General features: G+C 33.4%; 3 non-coding genes across 3 annotated transcripts; 1 reads left to right on the plus strand and 2 right to left on the minus strand.

Annotated features, from left to right (window-relative positions):
• The first annotated feature begins 12,589 nt into the window (after nt 1-12,589).
• On the plus strand, nt 12,590-12,661 carry TRNAQ-UUG (transfer RNA glutamine (anticodon UUG)). The gene has a single exon. It is a non-coding gene; the product is annotated as a tRNA-Gln (tRNA).
• An 81-nt stretch (nt 12,662-12,742) lies between these two features.
• Nucleotides 12,743-12,814, minus strand: TRNAD-GUC (transfer RNA aspartic acid (anticodon GUC)). Its single transcript has one exon. It is a non-coding gene; the product is annotated as a tRNA-Asp (tRNA).
• A 399-nt stretch (nt 12,815-13,213) lies between these two features.
• Nucleotides 13,214-13,285, minus strand: TRNAD-GUC (transfer RNA aspartic acid (anticodon GUC)). Its single transcript has one exon. It is a non-coding gene; the product is annotated as a tRNA-Asp (tRNA).
• Nucleotides 13,286-16,741: the final 3,456 nt, after the last annotated feature.

A 16,741-nucleotide genomic window follows, 5' to 3' on the forward strand; every position in this document is an offset into this window, starting at 1 on the left:
GTACGAACAATGGAACAAAAAACAAATTTAAAGTAACATTCATATTATCACGCCTACACTTCAAATCATTATGCGGCGATAAAAATTAAGGCCAAAACATAATCCAAGTATGTACTATGTAGTGCTCAGCTGAGTCATCATTAATGAAAAATAAATATTTACATCACTTCATTAATTTTTAGATCTAGCACGTTTTTTCACATTGACTATTATTATGAACATCAAAATATTTATTCACTTGTTATCATTAATTAAAAAAACAAGAGATTAAATACAATTAAAATATCTAATAAAATTTAACCAACAACAAGAGATAACAATGGGAAAAACAGACTCTCAAAACTCATTGTACAATACAATGGTTCAAAATGGTGTAATTCGTTCGAAATATTGATTTTATTAATTTACGTGTATGCATATTTTATTCATTGTATCTGCACTTGTGTAGCTTCCAAAAATAATTTCAACGCTTTTAAAAAGTTTTTCAATAATTTCGGCAAATTGATCATGTCCAATCGATTTCATTCCAGTCGGTGAAAAAAATCACTTCCCTCTTTTCTCAATCCAATGAAGTGCATATTATGTACTTCTGGATTACTTTCTTTCAGAGCTAAGATGCTAAGGCTACCAGATTATAGAGAGCTCCTTCGGGCAGCTTTTCTCGTTCGGCGACGAGCAACTTTTCCGTGTATGTAAGCACCGCCAAGGAGACGTCCTCAGATGCGGTGTGCGGCATGTGGTGGACATGCTGTACTTGCGTAGAAATACGCATTTTAGCGCCTGTTTTCAATTTAAGACTAATATCGAATTTATAATCACACATTCCTATTTATTTTTTGACAGAAATTAAAAAAAAAACGTTATTCATTTTATTGGTTGGTCAAAGTTGGTACTAGAGTCCTCTTGTACAGAAGGAATTCACAATATGAATACTGGCAAGCAGCTGGTGGACGGGCGACACGAAATGCCTAGATAAAATGTGCATATTCTTCCGATGCGCGACGTTTAATAACTTGTCCGAGCTGACGTTGCATCGGATTACGCATTGCGGGCCAAAGCGGTGTTCGGCTTTGCCAACTTCACGGCTTGATGGTGATGCCCTCCACAGTAAGAAAACGCCTTGATCATAACCACGAGGCCGACAAAATTGTTCAAATAAAATTTTACAAAAGGACAAATAAATAAACATTTGGGAAAGCATTGTAAGAAATACATAGTTAGGTACACTTCCCTTTAGGAATAAGTTTTATTATTGAGTGATCATTATTTTTCTTAAACCTGCAAATGCCTAGCCTGTATATCCACATCTCTATCATCATCTCTGTTAAAACACTGACCAATTTTAATCATTTTGATCTATTTTAGGGTACTTTCAAATGAACAATCGTTAGAAATACCAAAATTTCCATGATTTCATCATCGCAATACACTTTTTCAAAAGTAATTAAATATCTTCCGTAATGATACTCGTCTATTTTAAATTGGCCAGTTAAATTGGATAATGAAGTTACGGTCCAATCGGAATGGGATTAAGAACTCCATAAAAACATTTAGGGGTATTGAACAAAATCCCAAATATAATCCCGCTAATCAATTGGAGCCAGCCGTTTCCAAATCAAACCTTTCGAGAACAATACCTACGTGTCTCATTCTATGGGATTATAAGAGTATAAAAATATGTGATACAAAATAATCGATTATTTTAGAAATTTATAAAAGTATATAGAAGTGTACAAAAATAATCGATCGGCACAGTTACGGTACGGTTTCCTCAGAAAGCGGTGCCGTTATCTAGCGACCGTTATCATTTAATTTTATTGAACGATCAAAAAATTTCATTGACCTATTTTTAAAAAACTGAGACATACTACGGCAAAATGTGGACAATCTACAATCAAAACTTAGTATTTTAAGTAGGTATATTTGGTCGGCCTCGTGGCGTAATGGTCGTCGCGTTTGCCTACCATGCGAAAAGTCTCGGGTTCGATTTCCAACATGGTTGATATAAAATATTTATTTAAAGGTGTTCTTTACACTAGAATATTTCTTGACACTTATATTTACACTAGTCCTTGGACTAGCACCTAAAGGATTAGACTAGTTATCTTACCTTCATGTAATAAAAAAATGATCAAGATACGCTGCAATTGGTGTACCAATGCAGTGCCCTATGCACTATTAGGTGCGAAAAAGTAACGATGATGATATTTGGGAGATGAAGGGGTCATCGGAAGTCGAAAATTATCATTTGAAAGAAAGTAAGATCTTTAAAAATCATACTACATAGTGGAGCATTTGACGGTTTTATGCAGAATTTTTTTCAACGATTTTCTAACAAAATCAATCTAAATTTCATTATTTCTGACTATTCAAATCACGTTTGCACTCATTTTCAGAAACAAATATGTTCACCGCCACAAAAGAAAAACCGTTCTAAAACCATTTGTACCGCTTTGGCGGCCGTCCTGCAAATTTTGGCACCGCTGTTTGACATTTCGCTCACAATCGACGAACTCTAAAAAACTTGCGCTATCTATTTTGCTCTATATGATATTAATTATAACAATTTACACGGATTAGATTTAAAATATTTATTACTAGAAGTTACACACTATATCACCTATAATTTAGCAAAAGGAAATCACAATATAGTTCAAACTGGCCGATGGCGAGGCCGAGGAGAGACGAAGGATTGAGAAGGAATACAACGAGCGATGTCCTTTCAAGTGTCATATAGAACTTCGTATATAATGAAGTTAGGTTATTCTTAGGTTTGCCAACTAAAAAAGAGGTTCCAGTGTTGGCAGCCTGATAATGTTAAATCAATCACTTCGCTCTCCGCTACAGCACAAACAACTCTCGACGTCATCCAACGCTATATGACAGCCGCTAGATGACAGCACCGCTCTTTTAGACAACTATGGCTTTAGAGATTTACCAATGTTTGTCGACATATTTATCATCCCTCACCGGATATTACCGTACTAATTAGTGCACATTGTTACACTTATTGCAGAATAGCCTTTTACTGTTTTTTTTCCTGAGGCAGGGCTGGTTCTGAAAAAGCGCCTTTTTATCCAACATGTTTTCATATCGACCTTACCAACATATTTCTCAAACGTTACCATTTCCATTTAACGAAATAATTTATTTTATCCAGCTAAATATTTTATTTATGGTTTCAAGATCCAGAAGCAACATTTAATGTTTCAATGGAGTCTAAATTGGGAGTGTTTAGGCAAACTGATGAAAAAACCATTCAAAATATGCTCAAATGAAAATTTTATATTTTGCCTCTCTGGAAGATGAAAGATGGAAATAAACCTTACGTTTTTCTTTTATCCCAATAAATATTTGCTTATAAATACTCGTAATAACTTACCCTTAATTAGGCGTATTTTATTTTGATTATCGTTTGGTCATGCCAAAAGCAGACACAACCGAAAAGCATGTAAGATGTGGAAGAAGCTAGGGCTGTATGTCAGAATGGACGTGTGTCGCGGCGGTCTATTCTCTCTGCCTCCCCTACGGGAAAATGACGTGATAGTAGTAGAAGTAATAGTAGTAGTATTTGAAAGTTTTAATGTCCGTTTCATTAAATCGGTAACCTTTTCATAAGTGTGCATATTGCATAAACAGCGATAATGTTTTACAATTCACTCTCAAGACTTGATAGATATACAAAAAAATAACATATTTATATTTGAAGCACTTACTTTGTGGTTATTCATTATAATAAGATAAAAATAAAACAACTTTGTCTAGCTCCATAAGTTTCGATGTATATTCACTCGATAATAATTAGTAATCACCGTGGAAAAAAATTAGAATAAGAATAATTAGTTAAGTATACCTTGATAAAGAAGCTTGTGTAGCTTTAAAACCGGTCAGTAGAAACAATAAAAATAAGCAATTAAAAACAGAGTTGTTTTCAATTTGTTTTATTAACATGTGTACTTAAAAAAACATCTTAAAAAAACTGTTCTTACAGCCTTTGTGACGAATGACATGTGATATTATTTTGTCTACTTTAAATAGTGTCATAATAAATTACATACTCTCATTATATTGCTGATTAGAAATAATTTGTACCAATAAAATATGCAATGCAATGTAATGTAATATGTAATTTAATGTATAAAATAAAACGGTATATTTGGTCATAAATAAATAAATATAATCTAATCTAAGTTTATTAAAAATAATACTTTCTTTGCATTCAGAAAAATAGATATTTAGTTAAATAATCTGCTGCTAAAAAATTCTTGATGTCGAATCGATACCGATTACAATACTGTTATTTTATTTATGCAATACGAATTAATAGGTTTTAATTTTCATATTTTAAACATAAATAATGTAACAAATATAAAATCTGATAACCTTTATTATCTTAATGAGTAGATAACGTGATAATTGGAAGCGTGTATAAACCTCTGAGTAATAAAACGACACTGGCTCATAGTGTCGCCCATAACAGCAATACAATAAGCCGTAGGTACTCAAGTCGAAAATTGCAAGCGCAAACCGAAACCATTCGTTACGTCCACCCCTCACCTTTATTGACTATCTTCCCTTTGCGATCTCCCTCACTCCACTTACCCGCTTAGACCCGCGTCTGTTAACACTCTCTTAACCGAGCGATGTCTTCCCACGTATTAAATCTTAGACTTAATTATTGTAACTTCCACTTATGTGCTAAATTTTAAGAAATAAATTCTACTTAACGCCCTTTCCCTCATTAATCATGTTTTCATATCTGTACTCTAGATAACTATCCATTTATATGCTAACACCTTAGATAAGTGGAAAAAAACCACCCTGCTCTAAGTTTCACTGATTATTTTGTTTATTTTTGTTTAAATTCTATGACATTGTGAACAATATTCTGTGTTTACTATATTAGTTTTATATCACACGTCGATGGGAGAAGTGCTCTTCCGAAACTGTAGTAGTGTTCTTGTAAAATAATAAAAATTGTGTAACACTAATAACAAAGTTTTATTTTCATAATAATTTATAGTGAAGTATTACGAAGTGAATGCCGATTCAATTAACAACATTCGTTACTCGTTTGTTGTTAAACCAAAAAATTGGAACGCTAGTTCTGTGCAATATGGCGAAAATGCATCTCTATAAGCGGGAGCAGAATTTTTACTCAATACAATGTGTTTTCGTATCGGAAGCTAAAAATGTTACCAATTTCACTACATTTCTACTGGTGCGCGGTGGTTTAAAGAAAATGATTTACGGAAAAAACTAGTCAGAAGCGATGAAATATCAAATATATCAAAACATTTCATCATTAGGTATTCGTATCGAATGAAAAACGGAAATAGGGCATTAAAGTTAGTATGAAACATAAACTTGTTAAATTAATTTACAATGTCATTAATTTAAATTTGCCAAAAATTCATAAAACATAGCAGGGTTTACGAAGTAATTAATTTTCATAAATGTATTTCCTTTTTTGTTAAAGAAGCGACCTATCGCAGGGTTTGCCCAGGAAAGGTGGTACCCCATCTGGTTGATGTCACTTTTTGCACGGTAAATGATATTATTTACATGATCGCATATGTGAGTGACCTGTGACCGGTCGGCATCCATTTAATGAGGGTTTTTTATCCTCTACAGGACCCAGAACACTAATAGCCAAGAACCAAGCAGAGGCGTAGGTACCTACCTATCATAATCTACTACCTCTATAACATAACATTAGGTATATTGTCACTTTTGAAACACCCGTTTTAATATAATACGAAGATTGAGCCATTAAATTAGTAATACTTTTAAATTATCAATGTATAATGTCGTATCTTTTTTATGTTTGTATACATTTAAACCATGCCTCAACTTTTCATATAGAGAATGTAACAATAATTATAATAATAATAAATCTTAATTAACCATAATATACAATGTGTTAAATACAAATATAATAACAAAGGTATACATGATTAAATGGCGGACTTAATTGCCACTAGCATTTTTTTGTAACCCCTTCTTTATTTACATTTAGGTCAAGATTAAAAGGACATTATTTAAATGTTTAAATTGTTCCTTAATCATTCTTCTTTCCTTCCCATTCCCTCTCCTCTTTTCATAGTATAGTGTTTTTTTTTTTTTCATTTTTTTCATTTTGTTAAACTTTGTTTTTAATTTTTGTACAAAATTGTATGATTCAATATGTCCATGTATTTAAAATTTTATCAAACTGAACGGTTTGGGTAGGTAGGAAGAAATTGCCTCAAGGCAATATGCCCGCCCTTATATATATTGTATATGTATATAAAGTGTTAAAGTAAATTAAAATAATAAATACAATTTCTCACAGTCTAGCCAAAGCTAAATTTAAAATACGGTTATAAAATAATAAAATATTTTGTATTTTTTTAAGTTTAGAAAACACGGACAGTTAAAACATTATACAAGATTATGTTTTCTATTGCTTACTTTAATTATATTTAATACATTTTAATTTATTCAATTGCATCTACCAAATATTCATTTAAAGCATAGAAACATTTATCTATTAGAAACACTTTTAACATCATCAACATTCTAATGGTGCATAGGGCACTGCATTGTTACACCAATTGCAGCGTATCTTGATCATTTTTGACACATGAAGGTAAGGTGATCATTCTTACGCTTCAAGTACCAGTCTAGCGACTATGAAATATTCTAGTGTAAAAACACCCTTTTAAATAATATCTTATATCAACCATGTCGGGAATTGAACCCGAGACCTCTTGCATGGTAGGCAAATTCGCTCACCACTACATCACAAGGCCGACCGGTTTAATTACACATGCAAGAAAATTCGGTCCTACGGGTGTCATCTAATTTTGAACTTCTTGTGATAAACCGTTTGCCACTTTGGTTTATTTATTTAATTTACAGAAACAAACAGTCGACAATGATATAATAGCACAAAAAAATACGATTTAAAGATAGACCAGCGAAGTTTCTAAATAAAAAGCATACATATTAAATTGTGGTACAACAAAAGGGTGTGTTTATGTGTATTTGTATGAGAGTAAGTGTATAAGTGTGTTTGTGTATATGTGGGAGTAAGTGTTCAGGTGTGTGAACGTGTGAGCATCATTAAATAGCAAGTGGGATCGTATGGCAGCCGTTTAAATTTGATGTAATATTATTTTATGGTATCATTAACACCTTTGTTAAGAAATTGCCTAAAACGATCAATGACTCCTGTACCAAGCATTAAAAATCGTGTTTCAATAGATTATATTTTACTCCGCGGTACCACATCTCCAATTTATTGCGTTTTTATAATAAAAAATAAAAACATTTTTGTATTAAAAACGGATCCTAGCTAGAAAATTGATACGTATACAGTGTATAACAGGGGCGTGCGGTGGGGTTTTTGATTAAGGAAGCAATTTAAGCAATTTAAGTAATTGGTACATAATAATATACAATGCCCTTAAAAAATTAAAGACAAACTAAATACTTTATACATATGATTAAAAATAAAAACAATAATTTTACATTTCTAGTAATAAATTGTAATAACAAATTAACCAACTTCACTATATATACTATAGCAAAAAACTGCCAAGTGTTTTGTGGAATTAAATTTTATTTGACTAAAATGCAGTGAAACCAAAATAAATATTATCTAATAAACATGGCTTTTCAACGAAAAATAATTGGTCATTATTTGAACCCGAAAAGTCAATATATGTAGTAGATTATAAACTTTTTTCTTATTACAAATCAACATTATATTCATGTAATGTTTGAATTAAATTCTGGATTTAATTTTGTATTCCTACTCTACCACAAAATAATTATTAAATTATTATATCCAGCGCCAAAATACCAAAATCGCATCTTTGTGCTGTGCGGCGCGGCCCGGTATTGCGTTCGCATCACATGGAAAATAATGTATTGTTTTGCTTCGATTGCTTCCGTTACCTAGTGAGGATTAAAGTCTGCGCCTGCGCCCGGACTGCGCGTTCAGTACGGCGCTGGAACGGAATTTCGAATTTGATTCCACCGCGATCGTTCTTTAAATCGATACCCAGCCTGCCAGTAGCAAGTACTTGCCGATCAGTACGCGTTTGACAGCGCTGGTAAATGGGTGTGCCGGAGGCTATGTTGCTTTTTCACATATTTTTTTAAGGCGATAGTAAAATTCCTTCACAATTTATCGCTTTATTAATCAAATTATTACACAATTTGTTTATGGTAATCTTAATTTTAGGTATTATGACTGATAATTAATTTATTAAATATGCTATTTTATAAACATTATTTGCCAAAATGTAGGGGAACCAATGGTTCCATGCGTTCTATAAACGGACCGCGCATAGTGTATAATCATGTCGATAAGGTTCAAATTTATTTTGGTACAGACATATCCTCCACTGAACGTCTGAAGAGTGAAATAATATTGTAGACAGTAAATGTTTTTAAAGTTAAATTGAATTGATTATTTGAAGTTTTTGATTAATGGCTTTACTAATTTCTAACCGTTCTAAATTGTCTAAACGAAAACCGTTTTTATTGACATGCAAATTTTTTACACCCGTTTCTTGATTAAAATCATGGTTTTCGGATATAAGATGATTTGCGAATTCTGAAAAATCATTATTACTGAGACATCTAATATGTTCTTTGATTCTTACTTTAAATTTACGTGAATTTTTTCCAATTTAGAAATTTGCGCAATTTAATCAATTTTATTTATAAATTATCGAATGATTTCATTTATCATCCTTATATTTACAATTTGATAATATTTTACCTTTATTATTATCAGTATTAAAAGCTGGCCTAATATTGTTGGGTAAATTTTGAGAATTATTCGAAAATTAATTAATGTACAAAATTCTACGCCAATTCTATTGTTAGAAATATTTTGGGAACTATATAAGTATATTTTACTATAGTTTATTTTAAGTTTTTTACTTAAAATATTGTCAATTAAATTTGGTTCAAAATTATATTAAACAATTTTTTTTATTTAGCGCACGCCCCTAGCGCCTATCCAATCTTACATTATGTAAGATACCTATGTTTAAACTTTTTGTATTTGCCTTATCGCCTTTATATTTAATCCGATCCCCAATTTAATTCATACGACTTTTTAAAATGTTCCTTTTGTTTGCCTTCTAATCCTGTTTGTCTTTCCCTTTGCTTTTCCTAGTCAAATTACAATTCAATTCTTTTTGTTGGAAACACATTTACCGATTTTCATTAAACGGTTATTCAAATACATACTCGGAATTAATGCGTTTTATCGCCGTAATAATATTGTTCAGTCTGTTTTCTGTAGGGTCAATCCCAAATAATTAGCTAGCTAAATCGGGCTCTCGAATTAGTAGCGATTGTACAATGATTACAGTGGAAATCAAATAAGGCTACTGAATTAGAAATTCGCTAATTAATTACCTAGGTATATTGGCCACGCTCTATGGTAGCTGACTGTGGGTTTATTTCATGGAAATCGTGAGGTTTTGCTGAATAATTATATTTAAACATTTTTACACTACTTCTATAAATAATTTTATTTATTATAACATCACACATCAATAATAAAAAAATCTAAGGTGATCTTTTATATTGTTGAAATCGTCGCTTTATTTTAATTGCAGTGAATACATGTAATTGAATGGAAAGCGTTGTTTACTTTTTTTTTTCAGTCTTAACCCTTTTTCAATCAAAGTTGTTTTAAAATAACGTGAAATTTAAAAATTATTTGCAAAGTACTGACCCTATTTACTTGTGGCTTTTTTATAATAGATTTTGTGAATCTTTTCTAGCAATACTATTTTCTTCATAATATTGATGTTTTTTGTAGATATTTATTGATAAAAGGTTAGGTTTATACAGTGGACACTCTTTATAAAATAAATTATATTTTACAAATATATAAAAATAAAAAAAGATTTTGAGATGAATAAGTCACTCAGATACCAACATAATATTAAAATTCCTAAATTCCACACAAGTCATGGTGAAAATAGCTTTGTCTTCAAAAGTGTGAAAAATTATAATAATCTTCCCAGTGAACTAAAAACTATTAAAAATAATATATCAATAAATAAAATTTAAGTAAATCCAAAGAAATTTTTAAACACATGTAAAAACTACATTAAATTTTAATTAGTATGAATGTATATTTGTTTTATGTTTTTTCTTTATTTATCCTGTTTTTATTTTTTTCTCGTGTACTAGTATTTAAAATTATATAAGCTCTTAGTAAACAATAAACAACTAAAACAGTGTAAAGCTCGGGTTTCCTAGGACAGCGGTGCCCGTATTTTAACGGCCGTAGTGAACATTGATGCGGTTGACAGCTGTCGTAACGGTGACTAGAGAGTGGTTTCCTATAAAAATGGTGTTGATAACACCGTTAAAAAATAAAACCACTCTCTAGTCACCACTACGACGGCTGTCCACCGCATCACCGTTCACTACGGCCGTTAAGATACGGGCACCGCTGTCCTAGGAAACCCTAGCTTAAGTCACTCTCCAAGCACAACTGTTAGTCTCTTTGGAACTTTGGAGAGTTACAATGATAACATTTACTAGATGTGTAAAAGTAAATATGTATAGATTTTTTTTTAAACATGTACCTTTTATGAAATTTATTAATAAAAAATATTTTAAAAACTCCATAGTTAATGATTTCATTAAAATTATAAATAAAACTTTTTGGTTTAGTTTGACTTTTATTTCATTTTGACCAACTAGCGCTTTCGCCTATGAAGGCATCTTCAGGACTAGTCAATTATTTACAACATTTTGAACTTTTACAATATTTGTTACAAGGTATGAAATCTTATTTATAATTTTATTTATAATGTTATCTAAATCATTAACTATTTTCTTCGTTTTGTTGGGTTCACTGCGAGAAATTTTTATACGAGCTAAGTAACTCCTAAATTATTTGGAAAAAAAGTATTCGGAAATCAAATGTTAGGTTATTTATAAGAATAATAATAATGATCCAGATGAAAACGGTTAACTGCTTCGACATATTTATTGTGACAAGACGTTCATGCTGCCAAATTTGAAAAACATTGTTTACTATGACAATGAAAGAAATGCCTGGTGGACTCACCACTGATTCGTTTAACATTTTAAACAAGCCATTTCAAAATATTATTTTTATTTGCGTAGATTCACATATGATTTTACATTATTCAAGTTTAGTCTGAATAATGTATAACTCTATGAGATTCGTGATACAATACTACTGCCATCTATGTATAATCTATGAAGTCAACTTTTTTTTAGCCATAACTTGACTAATCTTAATTCTATGCTTATTATATTATTATAAAATAAAATTAATACTAGTTTGTTCTCTATCAAAATGTTGTTCTTCCCTCGTATAATTGATATTTTTAGCGGTGTTGACTTATAGGAAATAATACATTAATTTGAAATAATTTTATCCGCTAGGTTAGGTTTGAGACTCGGCTTAAAAGGTAACCTAACTTGTCATTACGACGCTCGGTTGTAGAAGTGTTATGGAGCTGTGGTCAAATTCCCGGCTTACGAAATTAATTCTCTTAGTTCGATTCCCGAGGAGATTTATTTTAAGTGTTGCCCTATGATGACTGCTCTTCACCGAAATCTATGAGTTTCTATGATTATTTGCGAGACACATGCACTACCAACTGAGGGCGTTCACTTTTTTTACTTTTTTTTTATTTAAATTTGACAGAACCCATGCCTTGCACAGCTCTGGTGTAAACCGTATGAAACCATTAAAAAATATATAAAAATCATCATCATCATTCCATATCCGCCGTCTAGTTGGAGCAAACGTGGTTAAGGATCTCAGGAGGCATCCGCAGTATATGGCCCAGCCAACCATATTGCTTCCGACATCGTCAATAACAGTTGTCACCAGAATTCACTGCATCCGTTATCTTATTTCCTCATTCCGCATAAAGTCAAACTACCGCATAGCCTTCTTCTGAGATATCAAAACTCTGTAGTTTGCAGTTTTGAAACCTAGCAAGGTGTCATAAAATGTTTAAAAAATAAAAATGCTATTTTGAAAAAAATCGGTAGGATGTTTTAAACGGACGTCACAAAAAAAAATTCTCTGAAGTTTTGCGATATAGCACTGAAAAACCGTGTGTAAAATATCGTTTAGATGTGGACAATACAATAGATATGAAAATATTGTCCCAGCTCCGTGAACAGACTCAACCGCGCAGGACAGAACTCTAGGACAATACGAAAATTCGGGCAATCACTGTTCCGCAGCGATAGCCGGTCCATCCCGTGCCAATGTCTTGGAACATTGTTTTGTCCTACAAATTGCTACTTAATCGGTCGAGCTCTAGCGTCTAGTTCTAGGACAAAATAGTATTGTATTGTCCAGGTGTAAGTGGATTTTTAGTTAACGTACCTTTTATTCGTACCTAATGTTGCATAAGGCACAGCACTGGTTACTAAAGTTATGTGTAACTATCTATAAATCAAATTATGAACATACCTGTATTTCACAGAGATAGCATTAATTAAATTGTAAATGAATAAATACAAACATAATCATCAGACCATCATTTTCATTTGTTTGCTCAATGACGTGAGCGGTTCCATGGTGTAATGGTTAGCACTCTGGACTTTGAATCCAGCGATCCGAGTTCAAATCTCGGTGGAACCTATGAATACAAAATAAAGTACCGTTGTAGTATTAATTTGTTTTTTGCACTGATTTCGTGATTCATAAATGGACAAAAAAAATCTCCCCGGCGGGGAATCGAACCCCGGTCTCCCGCGTGACAGGCGGGGATACTGACCACTATACTACCGAGGAATGTGAGGGGAGTGTCAAAATGAAAATATATAAACAAACTATGGTTTATCTAACAAAATGGCTTACTTTTTCTCGATCCTTCCATTATGTTTTTAAAAATACCTCATTGACATAGATGTGTAATGTGTAATACCGCAGTTTTTTAAAATGTTATTCGCTTCATAGTGATAAAAAAGGCATAGTAAAATGTATGAGTATACTACAGTGTATTGTAAAATAAAATGTATGTAGGCTGCATTTATGGTAGGGAATAAGAATATTGTACTACTGACGTAGTACAAAATGAATAATATGTGTGAAGGCAAGGATTCTATTCTTAACTCACATACACGCTCTACATTCATAATTTAAAATTAATATATTAAATAAAAAATACGTTTACGATTGCAAAATTATATCCTCCCCGGCGGGGAATCGAACCCCGGTCTCCCGCGTGACAGGCGGGGATACTGACCACTATACTACCGAGGACCTGCGGGTAATTGCCAAAAAATAAAAATTTATTTAAATAAAAAATCATGAAAATATTATTTTCATTAAAATTAATAACTATATAAAAAAAGGTGTGCGCGCTTTAGAAATAAAGACCCACGTGATATATTTATAGAGACTAATCCGCTAAAGAATAGTTCGGAAGTTTTATTCGGCAAGCTGTTTTAGACGACTTTTTGGCATCGGCATTTATTAAATACCTTTTTATGATATTTCCTTCCTAGCTGCAGATTTTTTTACTATTAGTACCTATTAAAAAAAAAATTGTGCACCTATCAACGCTATGTATTTTTTACTCTGGTGCTTTTAGTGATGTTACAAATTATACAGGGTGTTCTTTAAACCCTGTCACATCCGGAAGCACGATGATCAGTATGGGCAAGAAGACATATTAGCATATTTTAAAAATGTTTAGAACAAAACATTTTTTTAAATAAAATAATTTAAAAAACAAACGGTTGTCTACTTCTGCAGGGGAGAAGTGGGGGGAGCGCGGAGCAGTATCAGACTCCCCCCTCCCTCCTAGTTTCTCCTCTGCGGAAGTAAGCAACCATTTGCTTTTTTTGATACTTAATTTTTTTAAATTTTATTCGTTAAAATATATTTAGATGTCCCAATATGTCTTCTTGCTCATACTGATCATCGTGGTTTCGGATGTGACAGGGTTTAATGAACATTCTGTATATGGGTCGTAGGTCGTAGGCACATACAGTAAATAAAAGGCAAGGTCTAAGTGGTCATGTGAAAAGTCGGAATAATCGACGTGCGTGCATGAGAAGATGTATGAATGTGAAGGAAGCAAAGGAAGTGTGCCAGGACAGAGTGGTGTGGCATTCTATCCTCTCTGCCTACCCCTCCGGGGAAATGGCGTGATGGTTAGTGAGTTAGTTAGTTAGTTAATATGTATACTGTGGAGAAATGTTTTCGTGTTAAAATGTTAAATTTAAAGAAAATACGTCACTAGAAAAACGCGACATGTTTGGCCTTGAAAGTTGTGACGTCAAGATTCGTGACAATGTTATAAACACATTTGAATGGTCGGGAACAAATAAACATAAACCGTGGCGTATTAGGGGCGTGGCCAATGGAATGAACATTTTAGGGAGAATTCAAAATTTAAAAATATTTTTTATGCTACAAATACTTACTTAGCGTGTCCGGTTGGATTATATCCTGCCACTCCAATATGCGGCGACAGATATCGCCTTGTCGTTTGCCACAATTAGGTCCCCAGGATGCCAGCCTTCCTCCATGAGCGGGCATGTCAATAGGTGGCTGTCGTCCTGGGTAGCGCCGCAATCACACAATACAACCCCCCCCACCTTTGGAGATTTTTTTACATCGTGTAACACCCACCCGTAATCTATTGAGGGCAATCCATAGAGAGTATGGTAGGTGTTCACCTCCTTGGATACCCTCATTTGGATCCATCCACAGTGTCGCTTTAAGATACTGTTGCCATAGTTCTTCTCTCCGCGGTTGTGAGGATTTAACTGGGGAGGTGGCTTTGATAAAACTGTTTCTAGATCTCAGACGCGAGTGCGTCGGTTGATGGTGGTGTAGGGGAAGTCTAGGATCGTAGGTTTGTTTGTACCTCTCTGCTTCTGCAGCTGTCCTTCTTCGAATGTGTGGTGGAGCAATTCCGATGATTGAGTATATTTTATCAGTCGGTGTTGGCTTGAGGCATCCTGCTACTATTCGTACCATTTCATAAACTGCAATGTCCACCTGTTTGGAGTGGGCAGATTTTTGCCACACCGGGCACGTATACTCCGCAGCTGATATGCATAAGGATGTGAGCTACCTATACATATTCCCTCTTTTTAGTATTTAATACATACATAATATTTAATATCAGTTTAAATAAATTAGAACATCAGTTTAACAAATGCGTTATTCAAATGAGCAGTGTATGACGCAGTTCGCATCAATCGTAATACATCGCTGACCGCTCTAGTATTTTACTTCGTCTGTACGCACAAATTGTTATGCCAAAAAAATTATTACAGCGGCAACATTTTAAGCATTTCGTTGAAATTTAGCACATTTTTTATTTTCGAAGTTCAATAATAAAATTTACTAGGCAAATTTAATATCCTACGCGAGCCACCAAAAAAGGCTCGGCGAGCTACCGTGTGGCGATCACTGTCCTAAAGTAGTACTTGCAGCCCGGCCAAGGATTTCACTTCCTTATTTCGTAAATCCGAATGTTCATGGTAACGAGTGTTGTAGTCCGCATGCTTTGAATTAAAGATACGTTTTAAATTGTATTCTTAATTTTAGGCACATTGGTTTTTAATTGGAGTGACGTCGATGGTCGCGTTGCCCCCAAAAAAATGACATATTCATACGGCCCGCCACCAAAACTAGTTGCCAACCGCTGGTCTATACCATACAGTAAATAAGGCAATATCTATGGATCCTCCCCGGCAGTTATCCAGAGGAAGACCAAAGAACTCCTGGATAACCCAATGTTCCAAAATCCTCCGGAGAAACGGCCTAAATGAAAGAAAAAACACCTAGAACCGAAGAAAATACAGCCTAAGAACGAGAAGAGCCGACTACAAAAGCCTACCTAGGCAATGAGTTGGGTCAGTGCCAAAAATAAAAAGAAAAGTTTGTAGGTACAACATGTTTCTATACTAGGGTTGCTAGAATTTGCTAGGGTCTTGTCGGGACGTTCTGAGGTGGAGAGATGTAGTAACAAAACAAATATTTTTATGATGAATTTTCAAAAATATAATTGAAATGTTTTTCTTAAATTCGATGTGGTGTTTTTTTGCGAAAGAAGTACTTGCTGAATATATTTTTTTGATGATTTTACATTGAGCAGTTCTTTTTCCCTTTTACGTATCTGTACGAGTAGAAACCAATGAAAGTCGTCAAACAATAACTTGATACTGCAATATTGATTCTACTGTCCCTGTCAGCGGACGACTTCTTTTATCGGTCTTTTGCACTGAGTCGATATCGATGATATTACTTTTTCCGCCATGGTGTTAATGAGCATGAATTGATAATACATACCCACTCGCATAATTTTAACAATTGTCAAAAATAAATCCACCTTTCTTCCACGGAACCAATCGACTTCCACTCTATCGCGGCAAGTTCAGCCTCTAAGAAACATTTTACATAAATAAATTGCCGAAAGCATTCGCCACCTAGTTCACTCGTTCGTAGTCAGTCACTGCGTTGCTTAACTGTCTACGCTTAAATTGAGACATTTAAAGTTTCATCGGAACGTCGGGACAGAGGGCTTAATAACGGTGACAGTTCCGACATATCGGGACGGATGGCAACTTTATTAAATACTAAAGCTAGTACCATATGTAATAATTTTAAATGTGCAGTAAAGTTGGAATTGAGTAAAAATGTGGTTTCTAGTCAAGCGATTTAAATTGGTTTTTCAGTCACGCGACGTACTATATATGT

The sequence above is a fragment of the Micrasema longulum genome, unplaced genomic scaffold, assembly GCF_059751315.1.
Source record: "Micrasema longulum isolate JH-2025_06_02 unplaced genomic scaffold, ASM5975131v1 h1tg000246l, whole genome shotgun sequence".
NCBI classification, from domain to species: domain Eukaryota; kingdom Metazoa; phylum Arthropoda; class Insecta; order Trichoptera; family Brachycentridae; genus Micrasema; species Micrasema longulum.